Consider the following 21,907-nt stretch of genomic DNA (forward strand, 5'->3'; position numbering starts at 1 on the left):
AATTCCCATGCCCAGCACTTCTATTAGCTGGGCTGTTAAGAGGCACACAATAAGAGAATTGGATTAATTTTAGGCTGGTGCTGGTTTTGTAGGTGATTGCAGAGAGGTACACACTTACAGTTCAGGCCCAAAGACAGTAGGTAGAGGCAGGTGATGGATTTCTGTTACTGGGTATTAACTGTCTTATTTCTCCTCTGGCCTTTCAGTGCTCCCTGAGACTGATTCCTCCATCCGTTCACTTTTCCATTTCTAAGCACTGCCTTTTAGGTGTCAAGTCTATAATTTTTGACCCTCCATTATTCCATAAAAACATTCTGGTCATAGATCCCCAGAGGTTCAGAAACTTAGTGGTGGGACAGTAATTTCTAATTCCGCTTGAGAAAATTGTTAAGAAATAGATAATATTTGAAAGGGGCAGCAGTCTATGGCCTCATCCAAGACCTTCTGTGAGTCATGAGATCTGTAGAGTGGCAAGTCAAAAGAGGTAAAACAAGGAGATTTGAGGGTGAGATAATTAAAATGAGAGAGAGCCAGGCACAGATATTTTATGGACTATGAAAAGAGTAAGCTGATTATATATGTATATATGTAAGTATACTCTTCATCTCTTCCACTCACTCAAAACTCCCAACTTAGTACATAGCCATAGAGACCCCAAGGTATGTGATGGCAGAAGAAATGTTCTTTAAAACAGAGACTGTCTTGGACAGCTTCCGGTTGTGTGATTGATTGGGTGGGGTTAAAATACTCTATGTTAATGAATAGCTATATTAATCAATGAGAAATACAGGACTAGGTTTTTAATATTAATTGATAGGCCCCTTTTTAATACATTAGTTGTCTTTTAGCTGCTTTTACACATATCTAAGTCCCCACAGCGCCTCATTAGGAGATGTTTTTATGGTATAGACACATATGCATAGTGTTTTATATATGTATATATGTGCATGTATATGCACGTGTCTGTATAGAAATTACATGGTATTGTGAGGTATAACAATTGTGCTGGTATGAGAGAGCTTATTCACAGACTGTCAACTATATAGACCATCCTAAGTGAGTCTCCACAAACCCCTTTCCCATATCTCTTCTGTTACTTCAGTCCACATTCAGAAAAAGGGGAATAAACTAAGAGGGGAATTACTAAGAAAAAATAAAATCCACAGAAGATGGCTGTATTTTAAATTGTCACTGATGGTTGAATAGAAGCTTTCTCATCTTCTTGCACTGGCTGCTGTGCTCAGTCATTCACAACTCTACTTTCACATACCGCTTACTCTGTAAAAAGTAGGAGAATGGACTTGGGTCTCCCTGCGCTACTGCAGACCAAAGGCAAACTAAACCACCGAAGCAAGGGCCCTCGGGTAGGGGCTGCCTGTTACATGACAACATTCTTCCTTTCCTGCCATGGACAAAATATGTGGACACCAAGCGCATGGACCGCAACAGTAAAGACAGAAAGATGAAATGCAAAGTTAAGCAACGACTGCTTTCCACAGCACGTTGTGTTGGCGAATTCTTGGCTATTCAGACAGATATCTCCTGACGTGCTGGTGCTGGACCATTTTGTCTAGACCGTGCTTTTGCCAAGAAAAGTTGGACCAGATGATCCTTGAGGTCCCTTCCAACCTGGTATTCTATGATTCTATGACACGTGTCCCAAGGAGCATTAAGATCAAGAGAGAGAAGCCCAGTATGGTGCCACACAAAAGCATAAGACTGGATGATTTTATCCTTCCGCCATGGGAAAGGCCAAATGCTACTTCCCCAATGAAACTGTTTGCAGGTTAACACTATAGGTCAAACCGTGAGCCTTCTCCTGTCTTTTACTTGCAGGGGAAAATTGAGAAGGAAAAGTGCTTCCTTATTTACTGAATTGCAGTGAATGGTTTTCTTTTTCCCTACTTTGTGAATGATTCTCATTAGAGATGAAGCAAAGAAATCCACATATTTTGAACTGTAAATAAAAGGTGGCACCATCTTTTGTGCAATTAATGATTGAATGTAAGGAAAAAAAAAGAGCAAAAATAATTGGAAGAAAGTCAGGTATAGACTGCCCTCTTTTGGGCAAAAGAGGGCAAGGATGTGAAAGAAGCCAAAGAGATGTTTTTTAAATATTACAGTCACAATTTCACAGAACCTTTAAGGCAAATTCATGCTTTATTCATATAAAAGCCAAAATGCTGACTAGAAATCTCCAGTTAGTTAGAGATCATCCACTCACTAAATATTGTCTTATAGATTCAAACACAGTCATACTACAGTGCAGGAGGGGAATTATAAAACAAAAGACCTGAGCAAGGACTGCAAAAATGAGAGAAAGGAAGGTCAGCAAAGGCAGCAATAAAGCAACTGCCCTCAGCAGAGATCAGAGTAGCACTTACAGTGTCCTAGAGGTGTTAAAGAATTTTGTAATTAAATATATGCCATTATGCCATGTAAACACTTTCCCAAATGTTTTAGACTTCAAGATTACCAATTAGTTTGAGCTTTCCAAGGTCTTGTCAAGCTTGAAGATAGGAGTCATATTTCATTGGTTGTGAAGACCGCCAAAGAAAGATTAAGCACTATGATCAAGATATTTGTCAAGGCAGCTGTCACATGTCCAATCCCTCTGCTGTCAGGATTAATTGAGAAAAGGCAGTTGCTTCTCCCCATGGAGAGCCGAGCACCAGTTCTGGAGACTCACAGCTGTCACAAGCCTATTTCCATGCTCTCTGTTCCTGGTCAGTGGTTTGTGAGATAAGAAAAAGTTTAATTTTCTTGGTACACACATGGGTCTGTCCCAGCATCCATGTGCTCTAGCAGATCCCTTCAGCACACAGCAGGATGGGCTTTAAACAGTTGCTTCTAATGGCATGGGTTCAGAAAGGGATATATGTTCCTGGAATACAAGTCTAGCATGACCAAAACATGCAGTCATCAGACATTTGCTGCACTTGAAAGCTGTTCTTGGCATTGGGCTCTTAACGTGAATGGTGAGTGAGGAAAGAAAATAGAAGGCTGAATAAATGTAATACATAATGAGTATGTTAGAGGAAAATATATCAGGTTGGATCCAGCACCCTGACAGAGGTGAGGCTGCTGCCGCTCCATGTCCCATGGTCCAGCTGGTAGTGAGGCTGAAGATGTATTCCCAGCAGGGACATGCACACAAAGCACACACATGCACCACATATATACAGACATACACAAGTATATACGTATTTACATATATACATGGCCAGCCAGCCAGATCACAGACAGACACTCAGAGCACCTGCATGAACAAAGATGACACCAAAGGCCTCATCCTGCTTCCCTCTCTGGCTAAGCAGGATAGAAGCCCACTAGTGGGAAAAAAAAAAAAAATATGCACATGTGTGTGTGCAGTGTGGATCCCTCCAGTCTGCCAAGTAGCTGCCTGTTGATCCCAGCTTCCCCAGTTACTGGCACTCGGACATACAAAATGCTGAGGCTGCAACCCCATCACGCCTGCTCGCACACACACGCACGGAGATGGCTGGCTCTTCCCAAGTCCCGATAACCAGCCCGCTGCGCCCTGAGCCCCAGCCCTTAGAGATACCCAGGCACTCTAGCACTCAGAGCTGGCCCTCAGAGACCGGTTCACCCCCCTGCTCCCAGACCACTTCACCTGCTCACCAGTTTGGTCTTCGCCAGTCGTCACACACGCGCGCTTGCCGCAGTCGCTGGTACCACAGGCACGCAGGCGCTCCGACCCACGGTCTGAGTCCAGTTTCTGCACTCATGTACGCACAGAATAAAGAGCCACTAACCCAGGAAAGAGCTAGAAAGGAATTTAAGAGGGCAGGACAGACTGGGCTGATCAGGCGCAGGGCATGGCCAGATGTGCACGCTGACCAGCCCACTATTTACCCACAACCAGCCCTTTTGACCTGCTTACCCCTCTATTTTCCCACTCTTGTTCCTCCCCAAATCACCTGAACATCTCCCTTTTCCCACCTTTGGATCCTCCCCCAAGTCCTGAGGGCTGCCAAACTGCCTTTCCCCTGCATCCCATAACGTGTCCCACCCCAAGGCGGCAGCCCTTTTAGTCCAAAAGGAGATCCAGAGAGCTTCTCCCGATGATTCATGGTGATGGGTTTCACACCTGGACGCTGGGGCTGAGGGTCTGTTGGGGCAGCCCTGGGAGAGACCCAGAGAAGGTGGTGGTTCCTCAGAGATCCTCGATTTAGGTTCACCCCTGCCTGCCATCGTGCCCCTGTGCTCCTCTGGGCTTTGATGGGCTGATGGCTCCTGGGATGGGCCTGGCAGTAGCTGGGCAGGGTATTATTTGGGCTCCCCCCCTCCATTGCGTCTCTAAGCTTTTATCGCGTCCCTACCAGCAGACAGACACTCTGCTCTTCAGAAACTGCAGTTGCTGCTTTAGACATCACTAGCACCGAAGCGAACGATGTCTAAGTATTTCGGTGCGGCCAGTTCCTCACCTGAGGCATGGTAGGGACCCAAAATATCCTCTTGCTGCTCTCAAACTCTGAACGGGATTAGTCACAGTGAAAGCAAGTGCACTAAGAAGGTGGCAGAGACTTCTCTAAGTCCTTCCTATATCCTCTGAAATCTCTTTCTGTTCCCTTTCCTCTATGGCTCTATGTCCTTCCCTCACCCCTCCATAGAGCTGTCACCCAGTATAGACCCAGTCTACAACGTCACCAGTTTCCCAGAAGGCTAGAGCACACTGGTTCACCAGCACCCAGTACGGAGCACCAGCACCTCTCCACTGGGTTCGGAGCACGGCGCTGAAACAACTGCGGTTTTGCCCCAGTGCAATAGGCGAACGCAAACGGCTGCGTAGCCTGACTTAGCTTTCACTTGGCAGGATTCGTGTCGTGATTTACACACGTAAGATATATAGCATCAAATGAGAAAAATGCGTCTCGCAAAAAAGGGGCTGCTTCTCTTGCTCCTCTCTGATTGACAGCTTGAGCACTCCTCATTCAAAAAGGCGGAATTGAAACATTAAAATGCCACCTGCAGTACAACAAATGTATTTTTGTGATCTCCTCTTCTCAGACAAGCAGGCTTGTGCAGACTTTCACGCACACCTAGCTAGCTCCTTCGGCCTCTAAAGCGATTCGAACTCGCTTGGCCTTAAAAGCTCATTCACGGTAATGGCTGTTCTGCATACTAATCTACTGGAGAAAAAAATCACTTAAGGGGCTGTTTGTAGCTTTCTAATGTTATTTACTAACAAAACAGTCATATTTTCTATAACAACTGCCACTTCGTTGGGTGCATATGTTCTTGACTCAAAACTATGAAGCAGATTTAACTCAACACCATATGGCGCGATGTGAACTTATGTGCTTTTTTACTGTTTTAAAACAGAAATTATATTGCAGCAAGTGGGTTTTATTCTCTGACGTATGTTAGTCTCAGAGCGTATTTCACCCAACACTTTTGAACCCCCTTCCTTCTCCTACATTTATTTCCAAATATCAGCTTACTCCTTTGCTCTGTCAGGCAAATCCTGCCAGAGGAATACTATTTGGAGGAGGAAAGGAGGGTATGGTTACCAAAACAGCTGGTATGTATAGAACTATAGCAGTTGGGTTTGCAGTCATTCCTTTCCTGGTTTGTGCCTGCAGCAAAATGACAGCTGTACAAATGTATTAAGCGGTCCCTATTTTCGGGATGTGCTGAACTCATAATTCAGTCCTAATGAATATGTCATTGGAATCTAGCAGCCTGTTTAGATTACTGCTTCCTCTATTACGGAGGGATTGAATGCAGAAATGATAGTGCTTTAATTTGCAATGAATAAATATCATGTTAAGGGCACGGAAATGGCAGTGGGTTGGGGGCCATGAAGTGAATGTATGGATTTCCTGTGTTCTCTGAGAGCTCTGAAAACACAGATATAAATACACCTTCTTCATTTGTCGTAGGGTTTATATTTCATGTTGGCAAAAACATTAAAACGTATTTTTAACATTTTCAGTTAATGCTGTGCTAGATTAGTCTTGAGTATTGTGCAGCATGCCTGAAAAACTGCTGCTTTTGAAAGGATGAGGATTAAGCCAAGCAAACTGGAATTTCCAGGATGAAAATTAGTCAGGACTGGGAATACACATCTGCAGTCTTCAGTCACACTGTCTGCACTAATGACTAAATGCATCACTCTCCAGTCTGGAAATGAGGAGTGGGCCATTGTTTGCTCTCTTCATTTTTTGTAGACAGTCATGCACCCTTTATGCTTCAAATTCTAAATGTTATTGAAAACACAGTTTAATAACCCCAGGAAACAATTTCCACAGCTTTGCAGTCCACTAGTCATCCTCAGACCACACTTTGGAAAAATCTTATTTAAACCAGTTTTGATTAACTAAATAGTGAAGTGAAAAATAAGACAAATCTCTGGAGCTCTGCGAGTTAAACACAGGACTACATTGGAATCTAGCAGCCTGTTTAGATCGTCAATTTAAATACATATAAATATGGGGAAAATAGGGGGCAAAGTTTCTTCTAAAAAGGTTCCTTTTTGACCAGTGCAAGGGCAAAAGGTCTCTGGCTTAGACTATCCCAGGGCCCCCACAAGAACTGATAGTGAGTCGGAAATATTTATTCCATGGACACATTTTCTTGGTCACTTCTTCCATTATGCCCAGTCCAAGCACATACTGGTCATAATTAAGAAGTTAGAATACAGTCTGTTACTTTTAGTATGAGTTTGAAAGGCTGAGGTATAAGAGAAAAGCAAGGTCTAATGGCAAAAAAGAAATTAACTTCTTGGCTCCAGATGGGATTAAATTACATGTTGAAACGTCCCAAAATTATAGCACTAAAGTCACTCATAAACAGAACATGAAGGTGTCATCCATCAGCACAACAGCACAAGGCATTTAAGGTGCTTTATTTTTACTCCACTGCCCAAGCATCAAATCCAGGATTTGTTCGGTCATTTCTATATAGGAATTTTAGATGATCTTATACCTTTAAACAAGCATTGCCAATAAATAGACTTTTTATACAAAACTCATTTTGTCGAAGTTTTTCGTTTTGAAAAGGTCTCCTAACAAATTTTGTTCTAACTTAAATTTCTGTAAAGTCATATATGAAAGATTAGTTTCATGGGCATTTGTGCTGGAGAAGCAAAATATAAGTACAACACAGGCATCTGTCATTCAGACAGGGGTTACTTTCAGCTTGCCTCTGATCTAACCTCACATTGTTTTTAATGTTCAACTGTCACATCATAAAGGACTTGTATATAAGAGAAGGATTAGACAGAAAGGGCAAGTAGGACACAGGTAATTGACCAGATGTGAGAAGCTTCTCTGCTGAATTTAAAGAACCAAGCATAAACCATCACCGCTCCTCAGTGGAAGTCTGGAAGAGGAAAGCAATAGACAGTGCTTTGAACAAAAACGTTGGCTTTCCACTGAAAGACACGGGGCTACTTTTTACTGCTAGTCATTAGGGGGATTTTCTAAGACAATAGGCTGCAGTACCGTGCCCTTCTGTGTTTAAGAAGCCAAAAATACAGCTACTCAAAATCCAGCGAGTTAAACCACGTATATATCTAGTTAGTTATGTAGTTGTTGTTGTAGTAGTAGTAGTTGTAGTAATAGTAGTAGTAGTAATGATATGACAAAAGCTGGCAGAAATTAAAGAACAATTTGGCCCATTAGGGAATGAATAAATAGCTTTCCCAGGTATTCTGAATTCCTATGAAACAATTAGTTACCTAATATTTTTCTCTTCACTTTGAATTTTTTTACTGGTTGGTCATTTTTGAGTTTTGGTTGCAATATTTGGCTGGATCAATTCCTGCCCAATACCTGCCTCTCACATACAGCTCCTGCTGAATTTGATGGAAGCTCTGTATGCAGAACATTGGTATAAGCAAGCATGAAAGCTTCGCTTGAGGGCCAGTAAGCTTTATTCCTTGCTGGTTTTAGCTTCATCTTGTCTACACTGACTCCTAACTCAGGCAGAAAATAGGTCTTGAACTCACTGACTGAATTTTGTCTGCTTTTTACAGGTTCCAAAGTCTTTCAGATTTTGAGAGACGAAGTCCTACTTGACATATGGGACCGTAGCTCACAGGTAAGGCTTTCATTTTCTTGGAGACGGAGAGATGCCTCGGTAACAAGGGACAGATCTGCAGAGATGCTATGCTTTTATTTCTGAAATGTCATTCTGTGGGTGGTTGACTGAGTGGGGAGGCCTTGATTTAGAAGCGCATTTAAAAATGTCAGTCAAATAAGCACTGGGTCTTTATGAAATGCCATGCCCCGGCTACTGAGATCAAGACCAAGTTCTACTTGCTGTGCTGAGTGAGTAGAAAAGGAATAAACAAGCAGGAGGAAGGTCTCCACTTCTAGAGACAAATGCACTCGTAGTCCTGTACAGTTGAGCTTGTTCTGGCATGGGAAAATCTGTATTGCTGCCAAGACTTATGCCAACAGTCTATCTATAAAAGCAGGTCCCTGCATATAGAGATCTTTAAAGCTACATATATAAATACAAGACAAGACATTAGTAAGTCAAACAGGAAATTGCAACTATTGTGACAAGAAATGGAAAGTGTCCTGTCTCCACTAAGACTCCGTCACAGCAAGAGTAATTAGAGAAGCTGATTCCAATTTCTTTTGCCCTGGTACCGTACCTGGACAGTTGAAGGAAACCACAGAAGGAAATTAGGGCATGATTCACATCCTAAGCATAGACTGCTAATGCTATTTGAAATGTTCTACGGTATCCTGGCTAGCCTTCAGCTGCTACCCCAGAGTACATCTATCTCCCTTCTTTCTCGTGTAATATCTATCAGCCCCATTCAGATGTCAGGGATGCCCTGCAGTATCTCAAATGAAACTAAGTGCCAGTGTTTAGGCAACTCAACTGAGCCCTTTGGATCAAAATTTGGCAGCCATGATGTGTTTCAGAAGATCACATATTTCCTCAAAGAAGAGAAATAAGAAGCAGCCAACATAAATACTTAAACCCCAAGAGGAACAGCTGGCACTAAAAATAGTATATCCTAGAGCATTCGGTGCTAATCCAGCTCTCTCATAATTAAATGAAACTGATTTTTAATGGTCCTACCCGCTTCTGCAAATCCCAAGTTATATATTCAAAACACCTCCTGCAGGAATTTTTACATCTGTGAGCTGAAAAGCCAAACCAACCCCCAAGGAGTTTGATCCAATCAGCCATGAACAGAAATCGCGTGATCATGCCACTTTTTCACTGTGAAAGCTCCAATGCTGCTCAGAACAGCAGATATCTTGGAGTCAGGGTAATTTCAATGTCCAGTAATGCCTACTTTTCACCATAGACCATAAAGGGATTCAAGACGATTATCTCAGTTCTACACACCTAAATCACAGGCACGTGAAGCTAGGTGAAATGAATGCAGCATTTGACGTGCAAGTTACACCACTACCAAACCAATCGCGAGGTTCCATCTTGCGAAAACAATTACAGAAATACCCATAGTCTGGCATTTCCATTTTCCAAAGTACCTTAACTTTTAGTCCATGAGACATACACTTGCATGCACAGTCACTTCTCTGTGAAAAATTTTAAAAGAGCCATGCAAAGTAACAGCAGCATAGCCACTGACAATTGCAACAAATCTAGAGCATATCTATTTTTTTAGGCTTTCAGGCTCTAAATGCACCTATGTAAGCATTCCAGATCCTGAATTCAAACAGAAAGACTGAGACACAGGGCCAAAATTTTCATTTTCAGCTGATGTTAAATGATATATACATGTCTAAATGCGAACTTCGGAGATGGAGAAGTTCCTAACTCTGCCTTTAGCAGAAGACCTAATTACGACATTAAGGTAGTACTATCATTTAAAGAATAAATGCATTTAAGGTGAAGAACCTGGGGAAGAAAGGTCCTTCTCAGCCAGTTTTAACTACCAGTGTCTGGAATCATTCCGTTCTCTGAACTGAACTGATTCTGAGTCTGGCATTTATGGAAAGAAATCCAAATAACTTCTTAAGACCGATGTGGCAATGAAAGCAGTTGCCCTCCTCTTGTTAAGTGGGAAAAAAGAAAATATCAATTTGCAGTTCACTCCTACAGACCTGAAATTATATGTCATTTCTAAGACCAGCTTGTTCAAACTGTTATAACACTGCCTGTCTTTGATGCTCCAATATCTATAAAATAGAGCAAACGATCAGTGACTTTTAACATTGGTCGCTACTAACAGTTTGGCTTTATGCCAACGCAACTATTGACTGATGTCATAACTTACAAATATTGGTAGACTGAAGCATAGTTGGACCCTGATCTAAGGTATGTACTTTGCATATATGAACCAATGATCTTAAGCTTTATTTGAAGAAACAAAATGGCTGCTCCTTTGCTAAGAATATTCATGTTAGTTTGTTCAGTATGATCTTATCCGAAATCACTCAAAAAGAGAAATGCAAAGAAAAATATCATCAGCTGAGTTAAAGCCATGTTACATTTAATAATAATTTTCAGAGATGGGTTTTAACAGTAATAAAAATGGAAACAAGGGATTGGTACCATAAAACCTGTCAAATAAACGTAAAAAGGACATAAACCCCCAAAATAGCTTTCACATAAAATCTCACCACAAGATAAAATACAGCTTTTGGGCAAAAAGAGAGTCATATCTCTAGCAACTTCGATAAATAATTCAGTGCTAGCTTGTAAACAATAGAGAAGCACAGTATGAATGCCAAAGAGGGTCTTTATATGTCATAAAGCCACTCAAAAGTGCACTTGCTGCAGCAAGTCTGACTGTGAGCTTTGATGTGCTAGAAAAGAAACTGCTATGCTGAGGTCATCAGTTAGTAGAAAACAATTTCCCTCATACAGAGAAGCAGACTTACTGCTGGGCTTCTGACACAGACAGATTGGATTTAAAAAAAACAAGACTGCATAATACGGGCTTGCAGGGGGAAAGAAATCTTCTACACACCTTCTAAATGACCAAAGCTGAAAGAAAATATGTCATCTTCCTTTAAAGGCTATCAAAAGTTGACATGATAGTGTGGCAGGGTTCACACGCTGGTGCAGTCACACTTCAAATATGCAACTGGTCTGGTTCGCATCCTCTTTCTTAACTAAACTGCTTCCACGGAGAACATAAGCTGCTTTATTTGTGAAGCATCAGGCTAAATAATTCGAGCGACACAGATCTGGAGGTCATTTCTTATCACGAGTATGTTTTAAAAGGTAACTCCGTCTGTCATTTGAAAAACCTCAACACAAGAGGAAAGCCAAGGCTGTTGCAATAATGTCCCTTTCATTTCTAGACTGATACAGCAAGTGAGCGAAAAAAGCCAATACCTGATAAAAAGCTCTATAAATATTGAATGTGTGTACCAACACTTTTAAGACCTCAGTCCTCTGAAGTGATCAGCACAGCTGACACCATAACAATTACAGTAAAAATAACAGAGGAGAGAGGATGGGCGCTAGGTGGAGAGAGAAATGTAAGCTTTGAAATCCCAGGGAAGACGACAACAATGTGAGGATATATAGTGCATGTGATTCAAGGAGCACAATCAATGTGACAGGAGAGGAATAGGTAGAAGATTATTTCTATATTACAACTCTTGACTTCTTTCAGAAGTCCTCCACAATGCTTTGAATTTCCTCTGTAATTGCTCTGACCTACTCCTCCTCTCAAAAACTTGTGATTCATACTTTTTTGATATCGAAAGTCTTTCCAAAGTGGTTTTGGGGTTTTTTTCATGTGCAACTTTTAAATGCATTCAGAGGGCCAGTTCAGATTTTCCTTTGTTCACAGCTGAGAAACACATTCTCTGGCAAAGGAGCTGCCTTTTCAAAGGGATGGAAGAAAGAAACATCCTCATTTCAAGCAGTGAAGGCAAAAAGTGTGGGCATCACAGGAAGAGGCACAGAAACAATGATTTCCATAGTGCCATTTGGACTCATCACCTGGTTGATGTTTTAACAGAGTGATTGCAGAAAAAGCTCATTTTGAATTCAAATCAAACTACGCCTGAAATCATTCTAGGCCTTTGGAAAAGATACCTCAAACTTTTCTGTTGTCAGCTTGCGTATCTTATTTCTGACAGGAGGGGTAATTAAGACGTAAAGAAAATGCAAAAAGAACAACCACCACCAAAAAAGTTTCCTATTTCTTACCTGAGCCAGGCAAAATGTGAACTTCCACCGTCAAAACAGATGGCCAGTACTAACCTGCCCACGTGCAATCATGCCACCTTGCATTTTCATGTCCATTTGCAATGGAAAGGCTCTTTGTTGCAGCCAAGACATACACAGAGCAGCTCAGCAAGCTGGCTGGCTGCTGTCTTAGTTCCCCTCACGTCCCTGAGCTAGATGGACTTTCTCTTCCCAGCTCAGACCTTCCTATAGCCTTCGCTGCTGCAAGGGAAAAGGAAAGCTTATACCTATCAACGGGAGAGTGTTTGCTCAGCTGTGATGTCAGCAGGAGCTCATTATCACAAAAAAATAAACAAGCAAACATATAAACTTTAAAACGTTAAGAGAAGCTACTTTCAGCCAGCTGCTGGGAAGTCTCATCCCCTCCGCATTCTTGCGGGGTTGTACGTCTGAGATCAAGCAATGATGCTGGATGTGAACTGCTGAGCACTGGAAAGGAGCCTCGGGTCGGTTCCTTCCAGATTCAGCTGCTAACCAGTTGGTATGTGTTCAGTCTCACTTTTGCCCTTCCCTAAAGAGAATAGGAAAGCCAAAAAGTTCAGACCTTTCATGGACACAAGAAAGAGCCTAAGCATTTTGTTCTGGAGCCTCTGCTCCAGGCTGCGATATGTCATCTACAAGGGACTCATCACACACGATTTTCAGACCATGTCCAAACTGCTGCCTCTCACAAGCCCCCTCCAACAACCACATGCCTAAAAGGTGGTAAACATCTTTAAAAACCCACTGTTTACTGTGTTTGTTGTTTGCTGCCTCTGACGTAGTCTGCGCTATGAGACATTTGATGGCAAGAAGTCCATCCTGAGTGTCTTCAAATGTGAAAGGTATGCTTTACCTACCCCTGCCAATGGGACATCCACGCTCCACGTCTCCTTTACAGATATCCTCCAGGCTATCTGATACCCAGCCCTATCTATAGGGCAGACCTCAAACCCATCCCTGTGAGATTAATGCCTGTAAGATACTGCAGCCTTCTCTGGGATAAAATGAAGTCACTTGGACTTCTCTGTGCCAGAGTGAATAAACTTTCAGCCCAATAGAGCTTTAAAATCAACCCTGCTAGAAAAAGAATTTATCATTCACACAGTATAGTTAAGCTTGGCTCCTGGCATTTATTCACTGGGATGCTTCCTTCCTCTCAGACTTCAACTAGGAGAAGGTAGAGGCTCATTAAAGCTTGAAGAAGACTCCTAGACTATCGCCTTGCTTGGTGAAATGCAAGAGAAAAATAGGTCACAAGCCACAGTTTTAACAGCATTCCCTCTAATTTATTCAGTTCAGTCCCAGTTTAAAGGGAGTCCTGCCTCACTGCATTATCTACTCATACCTACCGTACCTGATTGCCACATTCCCGTGCGCACAGCCCAAAACCAGCTGGTACAGCAAAAGCTAACAGCCTTCAGGAGCAGACCTAGCTCCACGCCTCAGCGCAAGAGAGGAAGCCAAAACAAAACTAGTAACAAACTGGAAATAAATTATTTCAAGTGTGAAGGGTCACTTAAGGAAAGTGGTTGAGTTTGCATTTCTCAGAGAAAGTGTCTCTTCTTGAGCATGCAGTGTACATAAAACCATAAGTTCCCTCTCTCGCACCTTCTCTGTCTACCCTCTGATCCTTATTATTTTTTCTGTGCCTTACAGCAAGGCAATATTCAGTCAGCCCAAAGGGCAAAGTTCCAGATTTTGGACTTCCTTGCAGAGATCAGCCAGTCAGTTAGAATCAATGTAAGCTTTGCGACCAAGCATTGTCTGCACTTAGCACCAAAAAGAAAAAAATATCAGGATGGCCAAATTAACTCTTTATTAAATCTAGCCACTTAAAAATCAATTACTTCCTCACTGTTGCTATTTTACTAGCATTTGCATTTGCTGATTTAATCAGTTGTAAAATGACTACTTCTGTAACACAGAAAAAAGGCAAATGTGATCCTCTGATGAGGTTCAGGTGAAATATTTCAGTAACAAGGAAGCATTAGGGCTCTGTACAAGGCACTGCCTTGGCTTCATTTGCAATGCTTTCAACATCAGTGTTCAAAGAAGATGAACACAGGCTTCAAAGGACTAATGTAAGGGCTGCAAAGTTATTTGGGGGAATCAAAAGCCTATTTTATTAGATGAGAATAAAAAAGTGGGGTTTAGGCAAGTTTATAAATTTTGGGAGTAGATTTGGTTTGTGCTTTGTAAGTATAACATGCTTTGTGATAAACTACAGGAAGAAGTGGAGTTCTTTAATTTAACTGTCTCTGTAGGTGCATGAATTAATGAGTATAAACTGAGCATTAACATTTATCCAACAGCTCCATTAAGAGAAGAAGGCTCTATTCTTCAGCAAAGTGAGAGTGCAGAATACTTTCTTGAAGAATAATGCGTTCCAGCAAAACTAGAGAGCTTTAGCATAGGGAATGATGAGATGAAAAAATGATGTTATATAGTGTGGCTATCCACAGTAGCAGAGTCCTGAACTCTGTGACACAGGAGGCCATTTCCCACCATAACTCTCTTTTTCTCAGGATGATCAGCCACCACCAAGATAGTAACAGGCATTGGGGGTAAACATACAGGGATGCCTACAGGGTGAATAGCAATATCAGAGGAGCTGTGTGTTACTGATGGCTTCATATAAACAGTGACTAATTATCACCTTTAACTCAGAGAAATGCAATATGCCATTATTTTGCTTGACAAATCTCTCTTTAACAGAGCTATATATTCTCATTCAGAGCCAAAGATGCCAGTATAAGCAGGCACATACATATCCTCATCCTAAAATGAATGCTTTATGTGACCTAGTTCTAGGAAATATAAATCAAAGGCTTTTACTGATATATGTTGAACACTGTATGTCTTACTTTATATAAATTCAAATGTGTAGTACGAAATGCCACCTTGTGAAAATTTCTGTTTGCATAGGGGAATAATGTAGTTTGGAGGCAAGATATAATGGCTTAATATCTGAAACAGACCTATATAAGCAAGCTTCATAATAAGGATTTATTTTTGCATTTATTCATCAGACAGATAATAAGTGCATCCTTTTTTCCCCTGTCAAGCGTACTCAGCGCAGAAAAGGACAAGGCATTATAGTAGATTATTTTACATTCATTTTAATAATGTAGTTTAAATAAAGATATAAAACTCTTTATACAACACTGGCAGCATGCAGCCATCCTCAGAGGTTGCCCCATGTGCTATAATAGTTTCAAGGACATGCTCTTCCAACACGTTAAGAATTTCCGCCGTACCATTTCTGAAGTTTTCTTCTTGTTGCATGTCTGCTCTGTGCTTTCTTTTGGGGGGGGCTGCTGCCTTCCCTAACAGGGAGGGAAAGGGAATGGGGAATAGGGAGGAAGAAGGGCAGGGAAAAGCAGGGAGGAGAAGGAGGAACACAGCCATCCATATCCTGAGGTCGGTGAGATTGTCATCTGAGAAGGCTCCATCATTTCATGGTCATTTCTAACCCTGCTTCCTTCATCACTGAAACTCCTCCTCAGTAACGCCATCAGAAGCGAATGTTTCAGGATAAGAACCTGCCGTGGGCAAAACAGTTTCAGCATGGGGAATTGCACTTAATGTAATTTATTGCCAATTAACATCAATTTTTAATTACCGATTCAAGTATTAAGAAAAACAGGAAGACAAACAATTAAACAAACACTGAGGGAAACACCTCTCATCCCCCTTCCCGGCGTTCAGTTTTAGCCCACTGCTTCTCCTCCTGCCTTCCCTTGCTCTTACAGCACGCCGTGCCGGCACCCTTGCTGCCTGCGGGGGGACAGCGGGCAGCCCAGGACGGTGACGTCCCTGCGCAGCCGTTTCCTTGCACTGCGGTTTGGCGAGACCCGAAAAAAAAGAGATCAGGAAAGAAGGACATCTGTAACTCCTCCACCAGAAGATGGACCAAAATATGAAGCCCCCTGATTGCCATTCCAGCAAAAGGAAGGCTGCGGGATGGATCTCCGAGAGGCACTGCTCCTTCCCAGTGCCCAACAACTGGCTCGCTCCCTTGGTAACTCCAACAGTTTCCTCCACGGGCTATGAAAAAGAACAGGTGAAGTGTCTTACCCACCCCATTTTCTGGGATTTTCCTTTTCACTCAAAACACAATGAGCTGTCAAAGTCGTCTAGCTATAAAAAATGTCACCGCTCCGATTTTGTTGAAGAGTAATAACACAAGAACCAAAAAAGCAGGGGGTGAAAACTGTCTGGGTCCGTTCATATTTTTGTTTAGCTTTCAAACTCTTTTTCTAAAATTAGTTTTTTGTTCTTGATAAATATTTCTTTTGAGCCTGAACAGCAGAATTTTTGGTTTAGCAAATACAAAAATAAAATTAAAAACAACATTAAAAACATCTAAAAGGTTGACACGTGGAAACCACGTAGGAGCTCCATCGGCTGCATCAAGTTTTGGTGTCCACTGTCGCCAGCGGGTTCTGGCAAACACCGCCTTGTCTAAAAGTTTCTGCGTGTCTCCACTATTTTTTGTTAGTGCAGCTTTCCAGCAGGCACTGAACCTCCCGCTCAGAAGAGCCCCTCAGCATTTCCTACAAGATACTTCAGGGTAATCGCCCTGCCTGAACTGCCGTGTGCGCCTGAGCACCGACACTGGTGTCAACGTCCAGGCTTAGGGGTACCCTCTCTTTCTGATAGCTGGCTCTGAGAACAAAGTTCCAATGGTGCTTTGGTCAAATTTTTGGTTTTCCACTCAACAGGTTAGGCACACATTTGAAATAGTTTTGCACAGCCAGGGATCTGCAGGCAAGAAAACATCATGTTTTGAAAACCCTGCTTTTCTTTTCATCATTCCCTTTGCGTTTTTTTGCATCTGGCCTTGAGCAAAGTATAATATGTTTCCTAGCTATTCCTCAGGACTGCTCCTCTATTTTTCAGTTCATAAAATTTGGTAGGTTGGGATCATCTTGTTTTGTTTTGCATTTAGTATAGGTAGTCTAGATATAGTTTTCCAAACAGGCACTTCAGTGACATTGCAAAATCTCTGCAAAAGGACCAAGAATGCAATAAAAGAAATTGCAACCCTGTTGCATTTCAGTGTGTTACAATGGGTGGAATATCATCACATCAGTTTTGACTAAGTCTTTCAAATCATGACTTCTTAGTGCAGCCTTGTGTATACATATTGTTTATTCCCCGGTATTTTTTGCCTAAATTATATAGTGGACTCAGAATATGTAAAACCTTGTATTGACATATATATGGAGATAGGATGTTTGTGTGTGCTTTGGGTACAGGGGAGCTGTGTCGTCACCTGTTATTTCTTCATACACCAAGAAGCAAAACCAGCACAATCAGATTCAGAATCAGAGTGGACTGTCTGCAAACACCTTACAGCATGAAAGTTATTGTGTGAATGCTGGTAAACATATCACTTACATTCACAGAAATAAAGATCAATTCACTAACATTTTCAACTCAGATGTTAATTTTTTCACAACAAACAATTTAAAAATTTATCTACTGGAATTAAGTAAGGGATAGTGAATGTGATTTTCAGAAATATTTAATAATTTTAACTCTTTGGAGCAATTTGAAGAAGAGACGCTAACATTTTTAAATCTAGATCTCACTTATAGAGGCTACCTTCAAGGACGACATGCTTACCTTTCGTCCATTGTCACCAGTCACTAAAACTTGGTAACTGTTTTTCTTGATATGACACAACAAGACAGCATCAGAAAATGTTTAGATTTTATCCTTTCACAGCCCGATTTTTTCACTTTGGGAGGTAATTGTATTTTTCTGGAAAGTTCTCCGTCGTCATTTCATTTCTTCTCTGACTAAATGACCAAAAACTGTGCCTAGATGGTTTTAGTGAAACACAGCTCCAGCAGTGCTATCACTGCAACACCTCTAGTATTCATAAAGAGAAGATAATTTACCACAAGACATTCAAAATTCACTGAGGAAACTGTGCATGTTTTTTGTGCCTCAATTGCTTTTCTGCGGAGGCCTTCAGAGGTTTATCATTCCACTCACCTCTCTGCAGAGCAGAAAGCTCAATTCTACACTGCGCGTCAATTGTGTTTGCACAAAGTTGCACAAAGGTAAGGAGGGTGGCTCCTTTTTCTGAAGAGCTGCTTATATTTACTTATAGTGTTAAATAAGTTTCATGCTGCCATGACAATATAGCAGAAAGTGGTGAGAAGGACAAACAGTGGAGAGTTTAATTTGTTTCAAATTTGGTTCATTGTGTAGGTACACTAGCTGGCCTCTTCAGACTTGAGAAACGATCACATCAAAATTTTAAGCATCCATACAAATAAAAGACAAGAATGGAACAAACTGTATGCAAAAATATGATTTCTGCCAGGAAAATGACATCATGTTTATATGTAGGTATATTAAAAATAACTGTTATTAAAATAATAGCAGTTTAATATACATAATTCATGAGATAACATTATATTAAAGCAATCAAAGAAATACAAAATATTTCATTTAGATGCATCTTTCAAATTTATGTAGTTCAGAACTCCCGTATCAAATGTTGATTTCACATTGTTTTAACTATTATTAACAATGACTCCAAGGGAAAACAAGTTTATGTGCTTAAAGTTTAATGCTTAACATAAATCATGGCTGCACCAAAGGCAATGGAAAAGCTCTCATTATGTAGAAGTGGAGCAGCATTTCACCCATCATATCCACTCAGTGTCATAAGCCTGAACCAGTATTTAGCTGCACTGACTGAGCAAGACTGTAGTATGGGAGTACTCCCCCGTTCCTGGGCAGTTGTGCCCTTCAGTACGTTATTAAAAAAGCAAAGAGTTGTTTTGCTGAATTGGAGTTGGTGAAAAGTAGAGTATCCCTATTTACAGTTTGATTGACTTGCAGTGAAGAGAATCTCTGACTCCTTTCTACAATTTCATTTTATTAAAAGACAAAAGTCTGATCACCTAAAACCAGTAGATGTGCTTAGAGCTGTGAAAATTAACTCTCACTGGGCAGTTGGCAGGCATCAGTCTAAGAACCAGATCTGGGATTAATTACAGAACAGTTCCCAAAGCTTTCTTTGCCTTACCTCCTTCAAACCTGCCACCTTGTCAACCAAGCCTGAGCAAGGAGGTTGTCCTTGGAGCACAGCGAAACCCTCCGATTGTGCTGGTGGGCTGGCAGCAGAGCTGCTCCAAACCACGGCAGAGCCCTTGAGAAACAATGGGAGCTAGGAGAGGTCTGCAGGAGGCAAGGCAAAGCTCAAATAGCAAAAAAATGTGGGAATGACAAAGGATGTGAGACAACTGTTTCGGAGAGCACCAGTCACCTCTGGAGCTTGGGAATTGTCACAACCCCTTATTGTCCGTTGACTGAATATGGGTTGGATTACGACCAGTAGTCTAGCTCTTTTGTGATCATTTTTTATTCAGTTTTCAGCTGCTTTCCTATACTTAGCACATTCTAATATGCACTTCTCTCAGTTGTCCATAACCAGTCATGGGAGGGTAAAATGCCATCCTCCAACTACTAATTTACACCTGTATCATCATATTAGTAGCTGGCTGCTGACTTTTCAACTTGACTGCTGCAACACATGATAGTTACAAATCAAAACTCTAAGTTATAGCCAATTTAAAATGTGATGGTGCTTTTCTGAACATGAGAATAGACGAGCTTGGCGTTTCTGTTGAATCCTGAACCAGGACCGAGGCTTGAGTCCATTCTCTATGAGGGTTAGTCAGCGCAACGAAGGCATCTCTCACAGTGTGACATCTCTTACAACGTGAATGTACCCCAGGCAAAGGAAGAGTCACCTCCTGAGATCCGAACCTGGTGAGCAGCCCACAGCCATGAAGTTTTTCCCCAATGAGGCCAGAATGATCCTGCATCTGTGTAGCTTCACAGAAAACATTATAGCATCACACCCTCAGAGAGCTTTCTAAAGACATTAAACCCTCCTGCACACCTCCATAACCTCACCAAGGGGGTATGGAAAGATGAAGAACCTCATGTGTTTACTTTAAGAAAAAAACTTGCGTGGTGATCAAGTACTGGTAGCACAGGAAAAGCTCTTTTCTCACCACAAGCATGATAAATACAGGCACTGAGCCAAGACTCAGAAGGTGTAGCTTCTATTTCCAGCTCTGCTGTTAGTTCACTGCATAATTTAGGGAGTAAGTCACTTTTCTCATTCTTCTTCTTAGTTTTTTCTGACCTGGAAGATGGGTGCAATAATACATATGTGAAAGAGTTTTGTTAACAGCATCGAAGAGCTAGACCACCTTAAGACAGACAAGCAATCAGAAGCAACCGTACTCAGACAAGACATTCTGAATCTTTTTCCCTTCAAGCTTGTAGCTATTCAATTTACTTTATTATTCTGCTTCCTTCCATTAGAGTAGCAGATGAGCCTTCTATTGAGGATGGATCAAAGACAACGTGAGCACTACTGTGTCTTATAAAATCACTGGCTCTTTTCCCCTCTACACCTCAGAAGCCCTGTTTGCATGCAACGTTCTGGTTTTCTTTCTTCAGATGATAAGATACTTTGGAAGATTTGGTTAGGGATTTATATTCAGAGAGAAACCAGTTTGGAGTGTCGGTCTTGCTACAGTAAAATGGCTTTGTAAAGAGGAAAGTCTCACAGGCTTTTCTAACGGTGGTCCAAATTGAGATTTCCTAAGTCTCAGAAAGTTTGTAGGAGTTAGTATAATTTAGTATCAAATTTCAGCACTCCTTCACTTTTTAAAGGCTGTGTTGGTCTTCCTTTACCTGCTTAATTTACTATATCCTGCATGTGCAGCATCATGCAAGTCTGTTGACTGCATGCAAAATAATCTCTCTCATATGCTACAATTACCTTTGATTTTCTATCCTAATACATACAAGTCATGAGGTTTGAGATATAAGCAGGCATTTTCATAACATACATTCTGTATTTTTGCTGCTGACAGAGGCTTAGATTTTAAGAGAGGGATTTCAGTAACCAAAGGAAGGAAGATATGATTTGGGATTGGAATGACTATAATTGTGTTTACCATGCAGCTCGTCCCTCATAATTTCAGGGGGAAGGGAACCATTTGACTTCAATACCTTCCTCAGGAGTTTTTCACCACACTGTTGATCTGCAACATTAATTGCACCAGAACTGTATGTGCGGTCGTATCATAGACACTGATTATTTAATGAAAGAGCATACATTGCTATCTGCTCCCTTCAGTCAAGTTCTCCTGACCTGTTTTGGGTCTCTGAGGTTCATGGGGTAAAGGTACCGTGCAGCGGTTCCTGCATTGTTCAAAAGCAGTAAAGATGAGAAGAGAGAAAAAAGACACTGGCAGTATGGAGGGCCTGAACACGCTGCTCCCATAGCACCAGGACAAAGGTAAAAATGATAGGAGACAGCTGGGATGAGAAAGAACCTCACAGCGGGTGCGCTACAGAAAAAGGCAGTAAAGGAAGGGAAAAAAAATTAAGTTGGAGTGTGTGGTTGTGACAATGGCATATTCAAGGAAAGGGGCTAGAGAGGAGAAAAAGAAAGGAAAAAGTTTTATGTTGTTCCTATTAAATGACACATCTTCAGGAAATTTCAATAATATAACAATATCCCAGAAAAACCTTAGGAACTGTAGAAAATAAAAATAAAAGTGAAAATTCAAACAATTTGTTTGTTTATTTAGGAAACTGTGGGATACTATAGGATCCCAACCATGCTGAGCTACTTTGAGTAGAAAAAAAAGGAACATAAAAGAGATTGAAGATACATTTTTAAGAGCACAACCTGCCTACTGAATGATTT

This window comes from Aquila chrysaetos, chromosome 7 (genome assembly GCF_900496995.4).
Source record: "Aquila chrysaetos chrysaetos chromosome 7, bAquChr1.4, whole genome shotgun sequence".
NCBI classification, from domain to species: Eukaryota; Metazoa; Chordata; class Aves; order Accipitriformes; family Accipitridae; genus Aquila; species Aquila chrysaetos.